This window comes from Cynocephalus volans, chromosome X, assembly GCF_027409185.1.
Source record: "Cynocephalus volans isolate mCynVol1 chromosome X, mCynVol1.pri, whole genome shotgun sequence".
Classification (NCBI taxonomy): Eukaryota; Metazoa; Chordata; class Mammalia; order Dermoptera; family Cynocephalidae; genus Cynocephalus; species Cynocephalus volans.
The window spans coordinates 141,755,388-141,772,260 of record NC_084478.1 but is presented as its reverse complement, the minus strand read 5'-3'; positions in this window follow the sequence as shown (position 1 = coordinate 141,772,260).

Sequence of the window (16,873 nt, the reverse complement as noted above, 5' to 3'; positions counted from 1 at the left end):
GATCATTTATTTTCCCTTCTTACTGAGGTATAACTGATAAATAAAAATTGTATAAATTTAAGGAGTACAACATGATGATTTGATATATGTATACATCGCAGTTACCCTTTTTTTTGTGATGAGAGTACTTAAAATCTACTGTCTCAGCAAATTTCAAGTATACAGTACAGTATTGTTAACTATAGTCACCATCCTATACATTAGATCCCTATAAATTATCCATCTTATTACTGAAAGTTTGTTCCCTTTGACCAACACCTTCCATTCCTCCCCTGCTACCCCCTTCCTCTGCCCCACTGCCCCAGTCTCTGGCAACTACCATTCTACTCTCTGCTTCTGTGAGCTCAACTTTTAAGAATTCTGTATAAGTGATATCACACAGTATTTGTCTTTCTGTGTCTGGCTTACTTAACTTAGCATAATGTCCTCTAGGTTCATCCTAGTTGTCTCAAATGTCAGACTTTCCTTCTATTTTATGGCATTCAGCCATATATAAAATGTTCCATTTTATATATATACCACATTTTTTTATCCATTCCAACCATTAAGTATCCATTGATGGACACTTAGGTTGTTTCCATATCTTCCCTATTGTGAATAATGCTGCAATAGACGTGAGTGCAGATATCTCTTTGACATACTGATTTAATTCCCTTTGAATATATACCCAAAAGTAAGATTGCTAGATCATATGGTAGTTCTATTTTTAATTTTTTGAGGAACCTCCATACTGTTTTCCATAATGTGTGCACCAATTTACATTTCTACCAACAGTGTGCAAGGGTTACTTTTTCTATATATCCTCATCAACAGTTGTTATTCTCTTGTTTTTTTGATACTACCATAATAGGTGTGAAGAGATTTCTTACTGTGGTATTGATTTTCATTTCTCTGATGATTAGTGATGTTGAGCACCTTTTTAAATACTTGTTGGCTGTTTGTATGTCTTCTTAGCAAAAATGTCTATTTGGGTTTTTGTCCATTTTTTAATTAGGTTATTTGTGTGTGTCTTTTTTTTTTTGATATAGAGTTGTATGTACTTTTTTATATCTGACTTTCACTAAACATAAAGACTTTGAGATTCATTCATTTTTATTGTATCAGTAGATTGTTAGCTGTAAGCTCTTCATAGATGGCCTTTATTAGGCTGAAGATGTTCCCTTCTATGCCAGCCTTGCTAAGAGATTTTACCAGAAATGGATGCTGTATTTTGTCAGATGTGTTTTCTGCACTGTTTGAGTTGACTATAAGGTTTTTATTTTTTAGTTTGTTAATATGGTGAGTTATTTTGATTGATTTTCAAATATTATATCAACCTTGTAATACTGGGATAAACCCCACGTGCTCATGTTGTAGTATTCCTTTTATATATTGTTGGATTGTTGAATTTTGTTAAGAATGTATCTATACATGAGGGATATTGGTCTGTACTTGTCTTTTCTCGTAATGTGTTTGTTGTGTTTTGGTAACAGTAATGCTGGCCTCATAGAATGAGTTGAATGTATTCTGTCCTCTTCAATTTTCTGGAAGAGTTGGTGTTGAATTGGTGTTATTTCTTTCTTAAATGTTGATAGAATTCCATAGTGAAACCATCTGGGCCCAGAGTTTTTTCTTTGTGGGAAGGTTTTTAACTATAGATTCAATTTCTTTAATAAATATAGGGCTATTCAGGGTATCTATTTATCCTTGAGCGAGAGTAGTTTCTGTTTGAACTACTTTGGTAGTTTATGTCTTGCAAGAAATTTGTCAATTTTATCCAAGTTGTCAAATTTATTAGCCAAAGTTGTTTATACTATTTTCTTAATATCCTTCAAACATTTGTATATTCTGTAGTGTTTACCATTCTTATTCCTGATATTGGTAATTTGTTTCTTCACTTTTTTTTCTTGCTCAGCCTGGCTATAGGTTTATCAATTTTATTGATCTTCTCAAAGAACCAGTTTTTGGTTTCATTGATTTTCTCCATTGTTTTTCTCTATCCATTTCATAGATTTCCACTCTGATTTTTACTTCCTTTCTTCTGCTCTTTTGGGGTTATATTTGCTTTTCTTTTTCCAGTTTCATAGGTAGAAAACATTCCTTCTTCTCAAAAATATGCATTTAGTGTTATAAATTTCCTCCGAAGTATTGCATTAGGTACATCCTACAAATGTTCATATGAAATATTTTCATTTTCAGTGATTTCAAAGTGCTTTCTAATTTCCCTTTTGATTTTTTTCTTTAACCCACTTGTCATTTATAAGTGTGTTGTTTAGTTTCTAAATACTTGGAATTTTCCAGAGATCTTTCTGTTATTGATTTCTAACTTAATTCCACTGTAGTCAAGGAACATGCTTTATATGACTTGAATAATTTTAAATTTATTGATAACCGTGTTATGGCCCAGAATATTGTCTATCATAGTAAATGTTCCATGTGCACTTGAAAAGAATGTGTATTCTTCTGTTGTTGGGTGGAGTGTTCTATCTACACGGATTATATGTTGTCAAGTTCTTCTCTATCTTTGCTGATATTCTGTCTAGCACTTCATAAAGCTGCTGATGGGGAGATATAGTTTTCAACTGTAATTGAGGATCACTTTATTTATTTCTCATCTCTCAGTGAATATTGTCATTCGTTGCTTGATGCCCAGTTTCTGAAAACTATTGTTAGTTTCTTTTTGTTAGCCATTTCAGACAGGAAGGTAAATTTAGTCCCTTGTAACTTCATCTTGTCCAGAAGTGGAAGTAACAGCAACATTTACTTTTAAATACGTTCAAATTTGTCATCCATACTCATGCTACTGACACTGCCCTTACAGGGGTCACCAACAATTTTTTATTAACAAATACAATGAATGATTTCCAATCCTTTTATTTTACCTCTTGACAGCGTTTGATGCTATTAGACCGGGTATTTTGAGAGTATTTCATCTCAAAATACTCTCTACCTTTGACTTGTGTGAAATCACACACTCTCTTGGTTTTTCTCCAAACTTGCTGGCACCCCTTCTCAGTCTATTTCATGAGCTCCTCTTCTTCCACTTGTCTCTTTAATATCATTATTTTAACAAATAACAACAAATATTAATTGAACCTCTCCTGGATGCTAGATGCAGTGCTAAGAAGTGATACAGGGGCCTCAAACTCAATATATCTCAAACCAAAATCATCTTTTCTCACTTCTGACCCTGACCTCATAATCTACTTATTTTCCTGTCTTTCTTTTCTCAGTAAATGCCATCCAGTAGTCTGGACAAGGAGACAACCCTGACTAAACTGGATATTAATACAAATCCTATGTAAATGTCTTTATCTGGTCCATCCTTGATGGGGTACCTCAACAATATTTTACACTGGGATCTGAACTTACCCCCAGCACCCCCATTCCCATCCAATAAGTCCTCAAGTATTATAAGTTCTACCTCTTTATACTTCCTCGAAACTGTTCACTTTCTACTCTCTCTGTGGAAAACTTCTTAGCTCAGCACTGATGGCCAAAGCTACCAGTCTAAACTATACCACCATTCTCTCTTGCCTCAACTACTACAAGAGACTCTCAAGTGATCTCCCTGTTTCCACTTTTCTTCCACCTTTCTCTCATTCCGCTCTCAACTCAGCAGCCAAAATTGTCTTTGAAAAATGTAAATTAAACCTTAGAATTACCTGCTTTAAAGTTCTCTAATGACTCTTCTTTTTAAGTAAAAACAACAGTGCATATCATGATCAATGAGATTCTGCATGATCTTGGCATTGCCTGTATTTCTAGTTTTATCTTTTGCCATTCCCCCATCGTCATCACTTTGTCTACATAATTTCTACTTATCCTAAAGATTTCAACCCAAGTGTCACTTCTTACAAGAAGACTTTCCTCTCACTAAATTTGATTTTTGTGACTCTCCTCTGTGGTGCAATAGCACCCTGGACTTACCCGTATCATAACACTTATCATACTTTGATTATAGTTGCCTGTTTATTTGTTTGCCTCTCTAGCTTGACTGTGAACTACTCAAAAAGAGAGACGCTTTTGTTCATCATTGTATTACCAATAGTGAGCATGATTTATATCACAACATGTATTAAGGACAAATGAATGAATGGTAAATTCGACCTACATTTTAAGAGAAGGTAGCATTTTAAATGTGTCCTAGAACTACACCAATATTGCCTTTAGATTTTCTTCACTATTCCTGATGGAGGTACAGAGAAGGGAGAAAGTACTTCCCAATGCAGTGATCAAGGGAAGGCTTCACAGGAAAGTAAAATTTGAACTAGATTTTGAAAAACTTATAGGACTTTTTTTTTTTTTTTTTTTTTTTTTTTTTAACAAGTGATCATAAAGAATGGTGTTTTTAAACCATAGGAACAGTATGAGCAAAGGTATGGAGGGAAGCCTGATTGTGCCTTCAATGTTTGGGGAATAGCTAACAGTTTAGTGTCATTAGGAAAAAGGGTTGATATAGGGGTATAATGGGCAATTAATTTAGGAAGATAGGTTGGGGTTCTGAGGTTGGAAACTTTGGGTAGCATGCTATGAGGCACAGACTTTATTCCATAGGCGTGGGGAATATTTATCTGAAGTTTATCATGCATTAAAGACTTCTTAATGATTTGAAAGAATTGGATTAACTTGAAAACACAATGTGTTTTATATTTTTTCCTGGGAATATATATCTTAGAAATTGTGCTATAACTCAAGGGGGAAAAATGATTTACTTTACAAGCATCTGTTTTGCAGACAACCATTTGGGAATACATGGTTTTCTTTAAAGGATGTGAATTTGAAATATAAGTTAAACTCAAAACAAATGATGTTTAAATGTATCCATTGTTTTGGACTATCCCTGCCATGGCTTTCATTTTAGCAGAGGTAATTGACAGCTAACTACATATTAAATAGACAAACTGTCAGCCTTGTACATGATGTGCTGCCCCCTCCAAACACCTTAAATTATGATTCTAATTCTTAGGATCAAGTGCAGTAATCAACCATGCCAATTTTTAGCTGTGGCAGGGTAGGGCACTGTTAATGAAATGGGGGGAGGGAGGATAAAATTAATCTTGGGCCATAAATCAGAAGAACTAGATTCTAGTCTTGCTCTGATTCTGGCTAACTTTGTGATTTTGGAGGATTCACTTCAGTTTTTTGTATGTGAGTTTCCACAACTGCAAAATATAGCTTTAACTTTATTTTTGTCAACATTACTCAACCAAAACTTGTTTATTTGTTGAGAGAACATACTCTTTCTCACACCATTTTGTTTCTAGTGAGTTACTCCATGATCACTTGGCCAATTTATTTGGTTCTGATTAGTAGAAACAAAACAAAAACAAAAGCAAATTCATTCTGCTTCACAAAGTGCTTTATTGAAAACGACTCAAGTCAGTTCCTAAGCTGTTCCCCATTTGGAACCTTTCTTCCAGTCTCCTCATTATTATTCTCCTTCATTCACTCTAGGGAGTGATCTAATGACTCTTGCAAAAGACTGCTTAAACCTATATCTTTTGGTCTCTCTCCTGAAATTGGGATTTGAACTTCCAATTGCTTATAGAATACTTTTACTTAGATATCCCGCAGGCACCTCAAACCAAACTGTCCCAAAATGAACTCTTCAACTCCAAACAACAAAAACAATGACAAAACAAACAAGAACCAAATGGAGTTCTTTTGTTCTTTAACTCAGTGAATGGTACAAGATGTGCAACTTAACATCACCTGTGCCTCCTTTGTCTTCCTAATCCAGAACCCCTTAAGTCTAATCCATACAGATGCCTTACAACATCTCTCCCTTCTTTCCTCTTCTATCATCTTTTACTACCACTGCCCTCAATTGAGCCTTAGTCATTTCTACTCTAGTCTGTTGCCAGAGTCCTCTAAATGGCTCTACTCTCTCCACTTCTATCTGCACTCCACACTCCCATCAAAGTTATCTTTCTAAAGCATAGCTGTCATCATGTCACTCTCCTCATAAACAACCACTGTCTCCATTCTCATTGCTTACAAAATAAAACCCAAATGACTCCACTTGGCATCTAAAATCCTTTGCAGTCTGGCCCCAGCTTACCCCTCCAGGCTTATCTCACTCTTGCAGTATATGCTCTGTATTTAAACATATCCTACTCTTTCTTGCCCCTATGCCTTTGTTGTATTTCCTTCTGCCTGCAATGTACTACTGTCTATCACTGCCTAGTAAAATCCATCCCATACTCCAGTTTGTTGTGTGTGCTGCTCCTGAAATATTTTGTGATTCTTGATTATGAAATTATCTTAATTGATGAGATTTCCTGCTAGATTCTTTGCTTCCTCTCTTTATGCAGTTCCTCAGGAGGACTTTTGGTGTTTGTGCTCTATTTTCAGTGAGAGTAGAAGATGGACAGAAATGCCATTAATGTGACAATGGCTGGATATTCTATCAGTTAGCAATCAGGGCATGGCCACTTCCCTTTCTTCCCGGAAGCTGCCAGCCTCCAGGGACACTGTTCTGTCTTCCTGACATAAGCACTGCTCCTGCCTAAAGCAGACACACTCATTGCTGTTGAGATAGGGCAGGGGAATGCACAGAGGTTGACCAACTTGGCTGCTACAATCACTTCAGTGACCCTTTTAATCCCCTTGTTGGCTTCTGTTTCACAGTCCTTCCTGGATTTTATGGCCTCCAAGTTTGAAGTACCCTTTGTGTACCTTCCACCTTTTGTGAAAACAGCTCCCAGTACCTAATGTGTGCATGTCCTAGGCTGCTGTTTCCCTCTTTCAATTTGTTAGCTTTCAGTTTTTCAGGGATTCTTCAGTTTTTAGCCCTTGATATGGATTGAATTGAGTCCTCCAAGTTTTATGTATTAGAAACTTGATCCCCACTGTGACAGTGTAAAGGTGGTCAGAAATCTCGTTATGGTAATTGAAAGGTGGGGACTTGAAGAGGTGATTAGATTGTACGACCATGCTGTAGTGAATGGATTAATAGTGGTGGTCAGGGGCATGTTTTGGAGGGCTTTAAAAGGGGAGCATGAAGAGTCTGGCTCTCTCTCTGCTCTCTGCCCTACCATTTTACAATTTGATACCCTGCCATCACTGTCACCACCACCAAGCCCCTCACTGGATGTGTTCCCTGCACTGTGGACTTCCCTGCTTCCAAAACTGTAAGCAATAAATTCGGCTTTCTTATAAATTACCCAGTTACAGGTTATTTTGTTATAAGTAACAGAAACAGATTAGTACAGTCTCCTTACAATGTCTCTTCTTGGTTTTGAGCCCAGCTATGTATTTGCTTTATGCACACACGCACACATACTACTTAGCTTTAGTGGAGAACAGGGCAGAGGGAATGAAATCAGGAAGTAGGGAAACTACCATGTGTATTTAGCATGCCATTTTGAAACCAGAAATCTTAATCATTTTTCAGATCTCAGCTCAACTGAAGCTTTCTACATGAAGTCATTCCAAATTGTTGTTACTTTCTCTCTTGACTGTTCTACCATATTCATAGAAAAAGGAGAAAAAAATCATGTAATCATGAGAAATGCTATAAAGAAATATGACGTTCAACATCTATTCCCAATTAAAAAATAACTCTCAATAAAATTAGAATAGTTAGATGGTCCTTAAAATGACAATATACATAACATATATAATATACTATATATATAATATATAGTATTTAATTACATAATTATTATGTGTATGTATAATATATATATATATTAAAGCCAAAAGCCAATATTATGCTAAATGGTTAAACACTAATAGGATTTCCATTAAAGTCAAGAAGATGGTAAGAATTAAGTTTTCCTGGAGGTTTTAGTTAATGCATTTAGACAAGAGAAAGAAATAGGAAGTATAAAAACTGGAAAAGATGAGGCAGAATTGTCAATATTTTCCTATGGTATCATTGAATACCTAAAAAACACAAAAGGATCAACTTAAAAATATAGTAGACCGTAATGTAATTCAGAAAGACTTCTCAGAACAAAGTTAAAATATAAAATGGACAAACTTCCTTTATATATAAATAACCATTTATAATATATAATGAAAGAATCCCTTTTTACAATTATAACACAAATAACAGACCTAGGGATAAATTTTTCAGGAATGCACGAGATCTTTTTGAAGAAAACTTTAAACACTGAGAGGGGGGATCTAATTGGAGACTTGAACAAATGGAAAACCTATACCGTACTCTTAGGTTGGAACACTCAACATCATAAAGATGTGGATTTGACAACTGTAATATGATCTCTATAAAAATACCTATACAAAGTTGAAGTTTATTTAGGAAAATAAACTTGAAAGAATAGCATGGAAAACCTAAAAGAAAGAGTAAAGTGGGGAGCTAGTCTTATCAATACTAAAATTTATTATAAAGCTATATTCATTAAAACTGTAAGATACTATCACATGAATAGATATATAAATCAATGTAAGAGTATAGATAATCCAGAAATAGACCCAAATGCATAGAATAAATTAGTATATAAAAATGATGATATTTCAAATCAGAGGAGAAAAGGTGTTTTATTCTACAAATGGTGCTGAGTAAACTGGGTGACCACCTGAGAAGAATAAGGTTGGATTCTTCCTTCTGTCTGTGTGAACTGAAAACAGTCACCACCACAGATTATCACCAGTGATGCCCACTGCCATAAGTAATGTCCACCACCAGAGCTATGATGCACCCACCACACCTATCAGTAACTGCCATACCAACCAGCAGCCCACTGTCCAGCTCTAATCCCACACTCCATGCCTAACACTGACAACTGTATTCATTGACAATTCCCCTCACCAGCAGCCATACTTACCAGCCATACCTACTGCAAATAGCCTCACAAGCATCTATCAGCAGTAGCCACACCACTGGTTCCACCCAGCACCAACCATATCCGGTACGCTTGCTATCACTTCTCCCCTACCATGCCCCCTTCATCTTCTGGGTTGCTTCTTCTCATATGCCTTCCTTTGCCTAGGGTGCTTCTACCCTCTTGTCTCCTCCAGCACAGTCTTCACCTTGATAAGGCCAACTGACCTTTCACTTCTCAGCTTAATCATTGGCCTCTCAGACTAGGTTAGAACCTCGTTTCATTTACCTTTTTTTTCCCCTCCTTCACAGCCTGTTACATGTTTTAATCATTTAATGAATTAGAAATTTATCTATGATTTTTATTTATTTATTTATTTATTTATTAATTATTATTTTTATTATGAATATTCATGAGATACAAAGCTAATTATCACCCCTCATGCCCATGATGTGAGGGCAGATTCCTACTGGCAGCCTACCCATTACCAGAAATCACTTTTGTACCCTGTGTCCCCACCCAATTATCCCCAAACCTCCCTCCCCATCTCCCTTTCCCTCCCACTCCACTTTGTAGCCCTAGGAAGGTTCCCTCCCTCTGTAAGACCAATGTACTACTGTGGTCTTTCTTTCCTTCTTTTTTTCTCTCTTAGCTCCCACATATGAGTGAGCACATGTGGTATTTATACCTCTGTGCTTTGCTTATTTCACTCAGCATAAGTTTCTCCAGGTTCATCCATGTTGTTGTAAATGGGAGTATTTCATTCTTCTTTATGGCACATAACTGGTGTTCAAAAAATATTCGTTGTCTGACTCATTGACTGGCTGCGTGACTGATTATTCTTGGGCTAGTCCTTTAGGTTGCTCTGGTGGTGCAGATTGAATTGCACCTTGAGGTCTTTCTTGTCCGAATATCTCCTGGGCCATCTGCCAGGGACTTGAAATTCCTACCATTCCTTACTGCTCTGTGTTGAAGCTTTGAGGACACCTGTGAGAATGCAAATATAGTGGCCATTGATGATTACCAGCAAAGAGGCTTTAGCCTAGATCACAGGGCCCATTAGGATGAACATGAGGCCAGCTGGTTATGGTGGCAGGGGATGAAGCGGCTTGGTAGAAAGATACTACAGCATCAACTCTGTGGAGGGAGTGTGAGGGCATTGAGCAATCAGGGTGGGGATGGGATAGAGAGAGGCAGTGATGCAACAAACCAGTCTCCATTTATAGCTCAGAGGAAGTTAAGACCTGTGTACATTATCTTAGTTTTTATATGGGAATTTGTTGGCAAAAATTGGGGCTTTTTTTTGTGGGGAAGACAAATTCTAACTTTTTATCAAATGACACTGTGAGATTTATAATTAGATAATAGTGGCTGTCTCCTGAGGGGACTGTCAGTTTGCAAATGATTCTTACCAGATTATGGTGGGATCAATAGGAGCTGAATAATTAAAATTCGATACTACTATGTCTCTCTCAATAACACTGTGGAGAATGATGTATGACAGATTTAATTGAATTTGTCAGACACCATGGCTACATGCATAGATCACGAGGGATATTTTTAGAGTTATGTATTTGATTTTCTGATGAGACTTGCAATGGGCCTTTTAACATTCGAAGTTCCTTCTGAGCCCTGAGCTGCTCTGCTCTGGGAGTGCTGACAAGGCCAGGGAACACTGACCTGACTTTGTGCCGAACGTCAAAAAGTCTAAATATAAAATGGTATGGTGGAGGTGCCTGCTAACTGAATGCATAGAGAAAGTTGATTTTGGGGGGGGGGAGGTCATAAAAGAGAGAAAACATGTATTAACAAATAATTTTCTTTCTCATAGCCACTGAAGAGACAATTCTGAAATAACTTAGGCAACTTGAGTTCTAGTCCTGACAGAGTAATGCCATCTGTTTGCCTTCTCTGCCTTACAATAAAAAGATAAAAGTTTTTAAAGCACTTTGTAAACTGTGATACACTATTAATATGTGAATATCTTATTTTTGCTAGTATTGCCTCCATTTGTTCATTTGTTCATTTATTCATCAGTCCATTCATTCTCTTATACATTTAGTTGCTCATCCACTCATTAATTCAATGGACTTTTACTGAGTAAACTCTGCCAAGGGCTGTGTATAATCCTTGTCCTCGAGGGGCACAATATCTAATGGGGGAAACAAACATATATATAATTAAGTGCTATGCATATTATGGTAGAATCATGTCCTAGTTGTGGGGACACAAGTTGCGACATGGTAAGGATGTCAGGAAAGGCTTCAAAGAGAAGAAACAAGATCTGAGTTATGAATGTTGAGTAGGTGTTCACCAGGCAGATGGTGGTGCGAGAGAGAACATTGTAGGTGGGGGGAGCAGCCTAAACAAAGGCACAGACGAGGGTGCCCTAAGGACTCCAAGTAACTTAGTGTGCTTAGAGAGATGAATCTGGAGAAGTCAGTGCGGCTGGCTCTTGGAGTGTTTTGTATGTCATTTGAGGCTGCTGGGTCTTTATGCTGAGGGTGGTGTTGTGTCACTGAGGGGCTTTAAGCAGGAGAGTGGTATGAAGAGATTTGCCTTTGAGTTAGAATCCTTTGGCAGCAGCATGGAGGGTGGATTGAAAGGAGGCAGGGCTAGAGACAGGGAGCCCAGTTAGTAGATTATTATAATAGTTCTGGAAAGAGATGATGCAGACCTGAATTGTGGGTTGAAGCATGGTGAATGATGACTTAGCAGTCATTTCAGTGGAGATACCCAAGATGGAGAGAGATTTTTAAATAAACTCCTCTTCTGTGACAGCTTATGAATCTCTCTCCACCTTTGGCTTTGCATCCAGTATTCACAATCTCAGGGATGAGCTCTAACATCCCTCCATTTGCACAAGTCAGAAACCTGTCTTTTCCTAACCCTTGACATCCAATTGTGTTGATTTTACCTATAAAATCTCTCTATCCCTGCTGCTACCATCCAAGTTCAGGCCACTGTAATTATCCTGTTATTCTTCTCCAATCCGAACTCCATACTATAGCCTAAGAAACTCAGAGAGCAAGGGGTGACAGCAGCGTAAGATGAATTATAACTCATCTGAGCCCCGGCATCCTTATAATACAGGGACAACAAAGTAAACAGTTTGAGAAGTGTTTGGCAAACTCATTTCAGTTGGTGGAAAGGATAGCACTTATTTTTGCTTCATTAAGTTTCCTGGAGATGACCAGTTCCTTTCTTCTATTGAAGGTGCTGGGGGGTAGTGATTTACGGAATCTGAGCTTCCGTATAGCTATTTCTCTTTCTCTCATAGGGTGGCGGACGGCATATCTCACCTATTTTTAAATTTAGCCAACACATTCCCTTAACTATCTTTTAAAATCCAATTCGAGTTTCCTTTCCTTGGTTTACTCACAGTTACTCTCAGGACCCAAATACCTTTTGCTCAGTATCTCTCATTTATGTTACTAAACTTTGTTCTTTTTACAAATGTTAGTGGAACTGGCACCTTAAATAGGTGGAATAGACAGCTGTGTGCATAGTGGGGTTTCATGAACTCATAAAGTGTCAAAGCTAGAAGGGGCCTTAAGGATCATGTGTGCCGAGCCCCTGGAAGCAATGTGGTCAAATGCACAGTCCTATATGAAAATCTCTTTTCTACCACTCATAAGCTTTGTGGATTTGAGCAAGTCATGTAACCTTTCAGAATCTACCATTTCTTATCTGTAAAGTAAACATTCTAATAACTGCTTGGGAAGATTAAGAAAATAATTCATGTAAATAGCCTTGAGCACAGTGTCTAGCACATGGTAAGAGCTCTATAAATTTTAGTTCCCTTGATCTCCTTCCTTTCATTTCATTAAAACAGTTAGATAGAGTCCAGATTAGAACACAAATCTCTTGTTTTCTTGTTCAAATTAAAGCCCCCCCCCACCCCCCGGGCTCTGGTACAGGAACAGGCAAAACTGGGGGTTGGGAAGACCTTGTGTTGCTAGTCCAGGAGACAGGGGCGGAGAAGAGGGACAGAAGGACAGTGATGCCAGCGAAGACAGACTTTACCTCTTTCTTAATTTTGCTGAGGGCTACAATTTTTGCTATCATCTCATTGATCATGGATGAGTTCTATTTATGATGAGTTTATGTGCTGTTAGCATACTGGGCTTCTGGAGACAGGAATACACCTGATCCCTTGGGGTGGGGGGTGGTTTCCTGGTAGCATGTTGTTTGATAGGAGGAGTCAGCTGGGAGGAGTGATCACCATCTAGGGAATAACTGAGAAATGGCTGGATTCAGAGATGGTTAGAAAAAGACGTGAATGACTCTCTAACAGTTAATAGAAGGCAGAACCTAGTTGTTTTAGAGTGAACCACCTTGAGGTCATTCAGATATTTTTTCTATATGTCAAATATGATGCCATTAGGAGACTGAAATTTATTTTAAGAACTGTTATTTACAACTTAAAGCTACAAAAAATGACAGTGATGTTGGATGTATTACATTTGGGTGCTCCTGCGGTTATTGCTTTCAGGCATTTATTGTCTGTTCTGCTTATAAATATTTTCTTTCATGAATATTCTGGCACTATGGTTCAGTTCCTCTTTTTTCAATATGAGCAGAGTCAGGGTTATGTCAGCAAACACAATAAAAAACCCGTCTTGATATTGTTGACTGTGAGGCTCTGAGGTCTAGGTGAAGTAGGCTCTGCTTAATTCAATTTATTTGTTCACCTACATAAGAGACTCTATTGTTGTCCCTCCCTTCCTCCCATCTTTTACTGGTATGGATTATAAATTACAATTGATAACTTGGTATTCTTCCTACAGCAAGGTAGCACTGTTGATTTATAGTCAATTAGACAGGACATGTCCTTTGAATTGTGTCTCTATTGGTGGGACATAGGACTTAGGACTTTTCTGAGTCAATCATACTTTCTTTTTTGTTTTTTTGGTTTTTTTTAGTATTCTTAGTGTCAAACCACAAATAGCTGTTACATGGTGGCCAGTGTTAGAGCTCAGTCTGTGGTCAGTGTTAGGGGTTCAGTCTGGGGCCAGGACTAGCCAGGTGCCAGGGAACCCAGTGAATTGTTAGTTCAGGTTGGCCACCTATTGGACTTTTTCTGCAACCCAAGAGGGCATTTACTTATATGATTCAGCACCTGCCACATTCTGCTCAGACAGAGCATAGCCCTGAGGGAAGGGAGCCCACCACAGTGGGAAGGTGGAGGGCAAAGGAAGTAGGAGCGGGAGGTCAGAAGCAGGTCCAGGCTAGGGAAACACATAAAACATTTGCCGCTGTGGGAATCCCAAGGGCCTTAGGCCTCGACAAATGGACTGTGCAGGAAGAGAACATTGGAGGCCTGGAGCCCCAGAGCCAAACCTATGTATTTCACAACTTTGTCTTTGATACCCTCTATAGAATCCAGCACTTTTAAAATCTGCAGGCATTTTAGAATGGCACGTGGAGTAACAACTATGATGTATGTTCTCTCCACCCTTGAAACCAAGGGCTACCTTTGAAATGTTAACCACCTTGAGCAATCTCTCAGTTCCATTGGTAGTCAGGACCTCTGCATGCAGGAACTTCTAGTCTGGTCACATAGGATGTTGATTAACCTGGAGGTCCAAGCCTATTGCCAGGCCTTTCACTTGAGAGAGGACAAGTCTTTCACTGGCTGCTGGATGTGATAATCAGAGCAGGTAAAAAGTCTCAGAGGAAAATTCTTTTAGGGGCATGCAACTTTAGTGTCACCAGAGAAGCCTAGTGCAGCTTTGTAAAAAGGACAGGAAATGCCCTCGGTGTCTGCCAAGGGACATATGCCAGAATGCAGTTGCAATGGCAGCTAGGTTAACAAGGCACTGGTGAAGAATCAGGCAGTCCAAGAAGACTGTGGTTTAGGAGTGCACTAAAACAGTGATTCTCAAAACCACCTGGGTAGTCCATGGGCCCTAAATGTGGAGATTTTGATTCATTTCATCTATACTGTGGTCAGGGAATCTGTGCATTTAACAAATGCCTCAGGTAGTTCTGATGTCACTGGTGCTAGAAAGTACAGCAGTAGCAATTCATTATTTCAGATTCTTTGAATTGGACTTTGTGGTCATTCTGATGTGACTTGAGCTGAAACTTTATTGGAGTTTGTGAAGAGAGGGCTGCTTTAGCAGTGAGAATCAAACATTTGCAAGCACTGTTAGACCGTTACTTCGTGTACTAAAAATTAGTACTCTATGGATATTTCTAATAAGCCTTTTCCTTTCTTTGTGGTAAGTTCCATAAGGTCCTCTTATATAAATGTTTGCTTTTCCAAATTTAATTTAATGTTGAATGAAAGAATAAAAATCCACTTATAGTACAACACCCCCCCCCCACACACACAGAGTCCATAATTCAGATTGACTTCCTGACAACTTATTTAAGTGACTAACTTTTGACTATAGTAGAATTACTGATCGTAAAATGAGGGCTGCAAAGAGGAGGCTAGTAGTTGAACTGTAAAGAAAGATAGATTTTTGTGCTTCTTAATAGAGATTGCTACCAGTTTTTTCCCCAGGAAAATTCGTTTTCATGAAGCCCAAAGCATTAAAAGCAAGAAGAGAGGGAAGGAGAGAGAGGGGGTAGGGAGTGAGAAAGAAAGGGCGAATGAGAGTCCAAAGGATATACAGAGTCTAAACAAGTCTCTAAGGTCTTTGGATTTCTTTTGCTTTGGTGATGTCTTAAAAACTTTGTCACCTTTCTCCACTGCTGACCTCCTCCAGAGTCCCGACACAGGGCAGGTTATATAGGAACATTCGGAAACAGAGAAACAACCAGCAGGCAGCCCTACCCCAGCAAATCCTCCACAGCCCATTCTCTATGAGCATCCCAACTCTGTCCCTGCACCAACCCCTGGGGTAGCTGCACTCTCCATATATGGCACATTAATCTGGCTTGCTGACTACCTCTCTGTTCCTGAGCTGAGTTCACAGGAACCATCAGCTAATTGCTTTGCCTTGGGGGAGGGGTGTCAATGTACACAACTGTACCTGTAATTAGCTGACAGCAAAAATAATAAGGTAAAATTGTGATCCCAGAATAGGGAAGCCCGATTAAAACAAAACTAGGGAATTAGGGTCCTCAAAAAAAAAAAAAAAAAAAAAAAAGTGGTAGAAAGAACTGGTACAAACGTTCCCAATTCCTTTGTATCTCCACAAGCTAAAAGGAATACATAGCATAAGATGGGAAGTAGAGGGAGTTAGGGAAAAAGTGGAAAAGGGTTTTCTTGTCTGTCATAATTGGAAGTCATAAGTATCTTCTTTCAATGGTAGAAATCATAGTATTTTATTTATGACAGGGCTTCTCAAACTGTAATGTATATGGGAATCACCTGGGGATCTTGTTAAAATACAGATTCTGGAATCATTCTGTTGGTCTGGGAAGGGGTCTGTTATTCCGTATTGCATGTAATGGGTGGGGGTGATTGGAGAAGGCTTTAAGGAGGGTCTTGAGTGGGACATTGAATGATACTGTTAGGTTTGGTAAGACAGAGAAGAGAGGTAGCAGGTATCTTGCATTGCAGAGGGTAGGAGAGGCAGTCTGAAATAAAGGCACTGAGGATGAAGTAAGCATGATATATGCCCTGGACAAGGCAAAGCTGATCACTGCAGGACAAAAGGCTCATTTGAGGAAGTAGATGAATATAGGCTTAGGTAGATAGGAGGTGGGGGGGGCATAGCATGGAGGGCTATAAATGCCGGCCTCAGGAATTTGGGCTTTATCCTATTAATAAACAATAAAACAATAAAACAATAAAAAATTTCAGCAGAGTAATAACATGCTGAAAGTTGTGCTTTCAAATGAACCAGTTTTATAGCAGTACATAGTATAGGACTGTCAAAGGGAAGAGAACCTTGGAGGAAGGTAATTGTCAATTGCAGTAACACAGGTGTGAGGTGATACAGCCCTGGACCATGCTGGCAATAGAAGGTTTGGAAAGGAAGCCACCAGACTGGTAAACAAAAACTCTGTGACTGACTGAAGTTCCTCCTCCTTCAAATTATCTCATCCAGAATGGCTAAGAGGCTGTGGAGCCAAGGTTTATCTCACTAGTGCATTTTTGAAGCACCTGTTAAACTGAAAATCAGACTGTAAAGTGAGAC